Source organism: Populus euphratica, unplaced genomic scaffold, assembly GCF_000495115.2.
Source record: "Populus euphratica unplaced genomic scaffold, PopEup_1.0 scaffold674.1, whole genome shotgun sequence".
Classification (NCBI taxonomy): domain Eukaryota; kingdom Viridiplantae; phylum Streptophyta; class Magnoliopsida; order Malpighiales; family Salicaceae; genus Populus; species Populus euphratica.
This window is the reverse complement of record NW_011500543.1, coordinates 32,045-41,018: the sequence shown is the minus strand read 5'-3', so window position 1 is coordinate 41,018 and position 8,974 is coordinate 32,045.

Sequence of the window (8,974 nt, the reverse complement as noted above, 5' to 3'; positions counted from 1 at the left end):
ACAAACCCCTCTTTCCACATTACGTGTCCCCACTCCTTAATTCCGAATTAGTCCTTCATTATCATTATTGTTATTATTATTATTTATTATACTAAAAAAATGGTCTTTCACGTAAGTATGACATCATTAAAAATTTTCCAATTTTTTACTGTGGCACGACCATAGCAGTGACGAATTTGTTTTTCTTATATGTTTTTATCTTTATAATTAATATTTTTATTATTTTATATTTGATCTATTTATTATAATTTTTTTATCTTTATTTTTGGTAATTTTTTTACTTTTTCCTTTTTTTATTCACATTATTCTTAAAAAAATATTATTTTTTATTCTTTATTATTTAAATATTTATCACTCTAGACTTGACCTATTTATGCAATATTTTTTGTTCATATTTTTATTTTTTATATTTTTTTTTAAAATTATTATAAAAAGACTATGAAAATACTATTTCAATATAGTGATTGTAATATTATTCTATTTTTTTATTATGTTAAAATTGAGCATAACAGCTTACTTATTAATGCATACAATTTTTTTATTATATATAAGCATTGAATTTTTTATTTATAATTATATTTTCTTATTTGTTGTAAAAAAACATTAATAATTTTTTCACATTAGTTTATTTATGTTAGAAAAACATTTATTCCATGTACAATTAGGCAAGTCAAATACACATGTTAACATTTTTTTTTTTGCATTTATGATCACAAATAATTTTTAATTTATTTAATTGAATGCATGTATAGTCTTTTTTTATTTATAATTAGCATTTTTTTGTAAAAAAAGATTTGAAAAGCTTTGCATATTTTTTACTAAAAAAATTATTCAAGTTGTTAAGAAGCGTGATCAAATTAAATAACATTTACTAAAAAAAATGTTCTTTTATTCTAGTAATGGCACAATTAAAGTTTTTTAGGGTTTTTTTTACACTGTAGTGGTGACAACTCTATCATGTAAACATAAAATAAATTTATTAATGTGTTTTTAATTTTATATTAAAAAACTAAAATATTTTTTTAATATTTATATAATAAATTATAATATTAGCTAACTAACAAGGAAATAATGGAAGCTCACACATAAAATTAAGGTTGGAACAAAGGAAAAACCACATGTTACCTCCCATGTACTAGACAACATCTATACTTTCTAGACCTTCTGTCATCACTCCTACCTTTCTTAAATTGTTGTCACAGCTACATGTTACAAGTTCGTGTTACAAGACAACTCTTTAATCCTGCCATTTATTTTTTTTTTACTAGCTGTTGTAGACTGACTATATTGCCATTTATTTAACCTCTTATACCTAGCTAGGTTCCTTTTTTTTTTATTCATTGTTTCTGTTTATCATAATTTTCTAACAAATTTATGGCTGGTTCTTTTTAGTAACTGGACTTGAACCTTGAATCGGAGACAAATCCGAATGACTCACTTGTCAAATACTATGCCCTTTGATGGTCCCTAGTTGATCATCTTTCTTTCAATCACTTTTGGTGATGCTCTTAACACACCTGATCATCAACTTTGGATAGACAAAAAATCTTTCAAGCAGGACCCATTGTAGATGGTCGGTCTATCTGCTAATAAGCTTCATTTACGCTGGTTTCCATTCTAGATGGTCGGTCTATCTGCTAATAAGTTTCATTTACGCTGGTTTTGTGCCTGTGCTTTCTATATTCAAGTGATGTTTTTTCTCCTGTGTTGTTTGATGATGATGATGATGATGCTGTTGCTGTCGCTCTTTGTCTAAAAGTTTCTTTACTTGTTGTGGTATATAGTCACCCACGTCCATATGATGTTGGCAAAGCTTCTCTGGGTATTTGTAGTGTTAGGGATATGGTAAAAAGAGTTGGGAAAATTGTAAGAGTGCATGTGCTTGGTGTTGCAGTCGAAATGCTTTTGAAAAACTTTTCCGGACTGAAAAAACGAGATGATTTGATGTTTTAAGATGATGATTTCAATATATGAAAAAACATCATAAAACGCATTATTTTAGCTCGTTTAACCACATCAAGCACTTGTAAGCTGCAATATAATACATACTTGAGGTGCTGGATAGTGTATCAATATACATGTGAGTTCATTTTATACGTTAAAATTTCAGAATTTTGTGTAAAATGTTAGATAGAAAAATATATTTTTAAAGTTTTTTTTATGTTTGTTTAGTGTGAAATATTAAAAAAAAAACTCAACGTATTGGAGGATACACTAATTGTTAACATCCAGTCATAAGAATCACATGAACAAATTGGAGGATTTATGAGCAACCAAATTTGAAATTTACTTTGATCTCGACACATCAAGAATGTGTATCATACCATATCTTGGGTTCCCTCTCAAATATTGCACTGAAATACTACCTTGATTGCTAAGATATGACATAACAAAAACATGGGAAGTACTAACACCCAAGAAAACAATTGTGGGCATTGGAAATTTAGACAATTATGCATTAACATCATGTATTAACGGTCGCATCTGAATTTAATGACTAAAATTAATATACAAGAAAAAACAAACTTCTATAGAAATGGTTAGCCAAGAAAAATAATAATCTTTCTTGTTGTCAAATCAAGCATTAGTCAAGAGAGAAGAGAAGAAAAGAACAAAATACAACTAAGACGTTCTGAGAGAAAATAACTTAATTAACATTGTTTTAAACATTGTTTTTAAGTGGGTCAATATCATATGAATTAATGCATCAAGAATTTTGATTTAGCCCAAAGCTCCTCAGCTCAAATCTGATCTCTTGTTACCATGGATCTGTAACATTCTGTGAATGGTTTCATCAATGTTTCGTAGTCCATGGATATATATATATATATAAATATGATAATGTCGGAACATGCTAAAAAAAATCTGCATACTTGCATTCTGAAGCTGGGCAGACCAGTAGATCGCATGTTTAGCCGAGTGTATGATGAACAAGATGGTTAAGAGAGAATGGGATAGTTGTGCTTGAAGTGACATAAAATGAATCTAGGAGTTCACATTGGTGGAAATATGTAATTTTCAAGGTGATTTTAACAGTGAAAATGGAATAATTGCACTTGAAGTGACATAAAATGAGTTTAGGTTTGCACAAGGTGAAAATATATTGTTTTGAAGGTGATTTTAGCAGTGGTTTTATTAAAATTTAATTAAATCTCATGGTTTTGTTTACTTTTTTCACACCAATATAAAATAAAATATAAAATAAATAACCCACAAAAATTAATAATAATTTCTTTATACTAGTTGTATCTTTTTATTTCATGTTCAAAAAATAATTAATAAGATATAACTAGTTACTCATAAACACTATAAAACTACTCTGTATATATATTTAGAATTAATTGGGTTTAGACTTCCAAGTTGAATAAATATTTTCTTTATTATTTAATTTAAACCCCCAGTAGCCCTTGCCACTAAGTTAATTATATCCTGAAGGTCATCAAACTTAATCATTAATCATTTGAAATTAAGGTATTAGGATATAATTGCACAAAATTAAAAATTCAAGGACTTATGATAGCAGTATAATTAAAAGAAATTTGATAAAAGCAAAATCAGTAGCTGAAGTGCTGAATTTTGAGATTTGGTCACTGAGATGCAAAGAGGCACAATCGTCTTTTAACAAGCAAGGCCCTTCATTCCATCGACAATGCAATGATCATTCATATTTTGCCGGCGACCTGAGCTTCGGAAAAAATGGAACCCTTCACATTATCTGATCAGGAACTTAAATGGCTAGCTAGACAGAGATGGGTTTTCATGTCTGTATGATGAACTGAGAAAGTACAGGGGAATTCCCTGTTTAATGCACACTTTAGGAGGTAGGACCAGCTGGTGTGGGCTTTGCCATGAATTGCGAACAGAGAATTAATCCAAAAAGCCAATTAACTAGAGCTTAATTTCCTGGTCAAAAGATGAAATTCAAAAGACGTTAACTTTCTTGGACATTGATTAGGTTACAAGTCATGAACATCATGATTGCCTTATAGCATAATCTTATCTTACACAACAAAATTAATTATGAGATGTTTAGTCATTAGTAGTAATGCAGAGGTAGAGATTGCGTTTGTGTTTGATTAGCATTTTAAGATTGAAGAAATAAAAAAAATAAAAAAAAATATTTAGTTGGTATAATTAATTGAAAAGATTAATTTTGCTGAGTATTTCTCAGGGTCCCCCCCAAACTATTGTGAATCTCATGGTCAGTGGTGGGTCAAGAAAATAAAATCTTGCAGTGGTGTCATTTTATATCTTAGACTCTACTGCACGCGTAATAATTTATATAAAACTATTCTATAGTTTAATTTATTTTATATTTATTAAAAATATAAACTGTAATTTTGAAAAAACATAAAGAATAAATATAGAAATAACTAAACTATAGTATGGACCGAATAATCTTTCCAATAAAAAAAGCATATTATGATTTATTATTTAATTAGTGTTTTAATTTTTTATTAAATAATTAGTTTTCCAATAGTGTCATCGAAAACTCTTTTGATAACAGCTTATGATTTATTACAATTAAAAACTTGAAATAATTAATTTGTAATAAAAAAAGTTGAATGAGGAAATTCAGTTAACTATAAAAGAAGAAGAAAAAATCATGAATAAGAGAGAGAAAACATTAAAAACGCAATAAAAAAAAAAGATAGTATTATCGTTGCTTCGATAAGGATTTTTTTTATTTAAATTTTCTCTAAAATTCTATTAAAAAAATGAAAATATATGGGCAATGCAGAATTGGTTTAATAGTATTAGTTTATGTAATTTATTAAAATAAAAATTCTTTTTTTTTTCCCGCCAAGTTCCATGCTTTTAGACATGCATCTCGCTCACATCATCTTTAGTTTTACAGATCTAGCTTACCTCATTATTTTATTTTATTTTAAATTTAATGGAGTCCATTTAGTACAAATAATAAAATTTATATTTATATAACCTTTTAATAATATTTTCTTCGAAGTTGAGTGAGGTTAATGGACCTTCCATTGTTTATCTTAAGTATTTGATTTTGAGGCTTGATATCTATCTTATCTCATTTTGTGTTGAAATTTTAAGGAATTTTGTAGCTTTTATTGTTTATTCATTTTGAATATAAATGAATTTTATATCATCAAAAGAAGTGCTTAGTTTTGATGTTCTAAATTAATATAAAATTTAATTTCAAAAACCAAAATTATGTGAATTTAAGGAGAAAAGTAGCTAAATACACTATCTTGACTCATATCGCTAGTTTATTATTTTATCCTTTCTTTTCCCATAAAAAAGAAGAAAACAGTGTAAAATTCAGCATGGGATACCAGCCAAACTCAAGTTCACAAACCCATTAATTCAATTATTGTTAAACTTTAACTAATTTGATGGATTAATCTATTAACCCACTTACTTTGGACTCGGTTTTAATTGAGTTTTATATCAAATAATATGGGAGTTGTTCCAATTAAATCTAGCTAGTAAATCTGATAGGCTAAGAATTAATTTGATTTAAAAAATAACAATTCTATTTTATTTAAAAAAAATTTAAAAAAATCATTTTGAATTAACATTAACCATCCAACCTATAATTTAAATCTTAGATGAGAATTACACCAAGTTTTATAACTATGTTAGAAATTATTCAAGTACATCGAAAAATAATCCATAGAAACTATATTGGAAATCAATCCATATCAATGAAATCAGTTCTTAAATATTTTGGAATAACAAATGGCCAAATGGAGAATTTTTTCAATGAAAATAGAAGGAAAAAGAGAGAGAGAGAGAGATGTGCTAGCCAAATTAATGGCTAGAAAGAAATATTCCTACATTCCATAGGCTAGGCACATTTTAAGAAACAAGAGGACTTTGGTTTTGCAGTTCTGGACATAGCAAGAACTGCTGTCATGGCGATGTTTATCTGTTTCAAACATTTGGTCTCCATTACTCCTCTTTGGTCTCCATTTCCACCATCATGAGGCCTCCCAAAGCAATGGCCCCGGTTAGTTGCTGAAAACCTTTCTTCTCATTTCTTGGTCTACCTTTATTTTCCATTTTTTGAACGTTAAGACTGTTATTATTCAATATCATGTCACATTCTTGAGGAAGATATGCTCTTCTGATCAAATAACTTTTTTACTATGCCTTCTTCATAGATACATTACATCGCAAAACGAGGTAGGTAGCCAGGAGGAACTAGGAAGTAGTCTACAATGTCAGAGACTAAAAGTACAAAATAAGCATATAGAATATGTTGACAAGCATATGATCCTCCCTTTCATTGTTTGACAATACGCTGATCAGGGTATTTATCAGCTTCATAAATCATTCACCAAAGTGTATGTATTCAGATTAGTTTTCAGAGGTTTTAATAATTTAGCATCTTGTTCAAGATACTTCCTTTAGGCTGATTTAATTTTCAATTAAACACTTTGTAAATGAGCCTAGACTTGAAGGTTAGTGAGTTATTCTTTCAAGAATATCACTCATTTTGCTCAGAAGCTTTGGAGGTTTGCCAAGATTTTGTTGTGGCTGTCAACCTTTGACATCTTGAATGGATGCACATAATTGGTACAACTCCAGCTGCAATAGTCAATGGTTGTTGCACATTAATGGCAACCAACCTAACAATCACCTCATTTGCCATTCATGTGGGGCAACTGTCCTCTTTGCTTCTTCAACACAAGTTTGCATCTTGCAGCTCTTCCAAGCTTTCCATTCTGAGAGCATCTTTGGCCAAGTTTATAGGTACTTGCCAAATCTTTCAATCATCAGAGTAACCAAAGCACACCTTTTCTCGCACAAAAGGATCACTATAACCAGATGGTCTGCCACATCACATCTAAATAGTGCTAACGCTTGTCTCTGGAACAACATCCCCCTTCGAGCGTATCAACCATGCTCGGTCCGGAATGATTCATCAAGCCTCACATCAAGGCTTATAACACCCCCTCAAACGGATATTTCAAGTGAGACAGTTATTATCCGAGTATCTCAATATGATCACAAGCTCACCACTCTTCCAAGAGTCTACTCATCCAGGAGTTGCGTCTGCCCTCTGTTCCACCCTAGGAACCACGCCTTACTTCTCCATAAGTCTCCCACTCTTAGTCTCAAGAGTCCAGGTAGCTTTTCACCTTTAACCATGGGGGTAGCCCATAAAAGGTTGATCTATATCTGTCTTCATACTCTGAGTATTACAATGCCATTACCGAGCTCACCACCTTGACAAGAGTCAACTTGTTCCCGGAACATGCGCATGCCCTCTACTCCTTCATAGCAGTCGCGTCTTAATGCTCCACAAGTCATCCACTTATTGTCCAAGGCAAATGTCTTCTAGCTCATTGATCTTTAGCATGGGGGCAATATCCATGAAAGTCAATCCTGCATTTGTCTCTATACTCATCATAGCCCTTTCATTGGCTATTCATCTATCAACTCATACCTAGCCATCACATTGGATCTGGGGCGTTATGAACTGGGCTCTTTCCACGGCCCTCACACCTTCTCCTGAGGTGTCTCCGCTCATCGTCATGCAGCGGTTTAATCATGGGCTCATCTCGTAGCCCTCACACCTTCTCTTTAAGGTGTCTTCGCCTTTTATAGGCGGTCGCATCCTCCTTTAGCTGAGATGCTTCAAAGTGGCTCCATAAATTATCTGCCACTAATTACATAGAAAGAGAAAGTTATGGTATACTCCTCACAATCTTCCACCTCAATTTCTATGTTTGGAGCTTCTACGCCTTTTCTGCTTAACAGCTCCACCCACACTAACTCCCTTTGGTGTCTTCGCCTTTCATCATAGGCGGTCGCCTTTTATCACAGGCGTTTGCACCCCCTCAATTAGGTGCATCTGCAACAGCTCATCTTTCCATCCTTGCATGCATTGGAAAGGTCCTTGCTTGTTGCCTTTATCAAGAGCACAAGAGACTTTTGTTGTACAACTTTTTCATAGTCTCTACTTTGAGCTTCATCTGGGAACTCTTCTTCTCCTTGCACCTGTTGTCTCATTATAGTACCTCATTGGATCCTCCGGGTACTCCTACACAATCTTTGTGTGCTCTTGTGCAATTTTGGTTCTCCAAATTTCTCCTTATTCCTTACTTATGTTTGACAACAGCTCATCCTATCACAACATCTATCCAAGTTAAAATAGGGTGCCAATCTTTATCCCTTTGCTGTATTTCTCTTCCATTATCAAGGTCTTCATCAATTCTCCCCTCGAGAAATTACAGTCACCGAATCTAACTTCCTTGGAGAAATCACCACTCCATCAGATCCTTGATCATACAGAACCCAACTGTTCCTTTGTGTCGTCATCCTGCTAGTCTTCAACAGTTTCATAACAAACTGTCATATATACGAAAATAGTACCGTATGGATAATCCTTCCACTAAGCAAGTTCCCAGGAAAGATTGGAGGGGTCATAACGGTCCCGCTTAAAACTCAATCTCCTAGCCAGAACTTCTTACGCCATATCTATCCATCGTACTGTCTTTTCGTATATACAACCATTTGCTAGCTTTGTCGCGGCTTTCCTTTACAAGTGATCTGGGGTATCCTGGTTTTATACCTGATTTCTCAACATCTGGCGAGACTACCAGTGCTCAGATTCGTCAAGATTGGTCTTCTTCAAATTTCACTCTCCACCTCAAATTGTCCACATGATCGGGTGTTTAGAGTGTCCCAATTTTGCCTTCCCTCAAGACAATTAAAATTCCCCACATAACACTTCAACACATGTAATTAGGCAAACATATGTGATTTCTTCTTCTTCATCTCCATCGACCACCATGATGATCATCAGATGCCTCTTGATCGGGCAATCTCTCTTTAATAATTCATCACTGCCATTTCTGATCTCAATCTCAACAATCGGACCGTACCATTGCATCCGAAATGATCAAATTAGCTGGAAACAAGTCTGAAATCGTCCAAATCGCACTTCAGACGGCTAAGATTTGATCAAAACAATTCTGGCTTGATAAACGGCCCA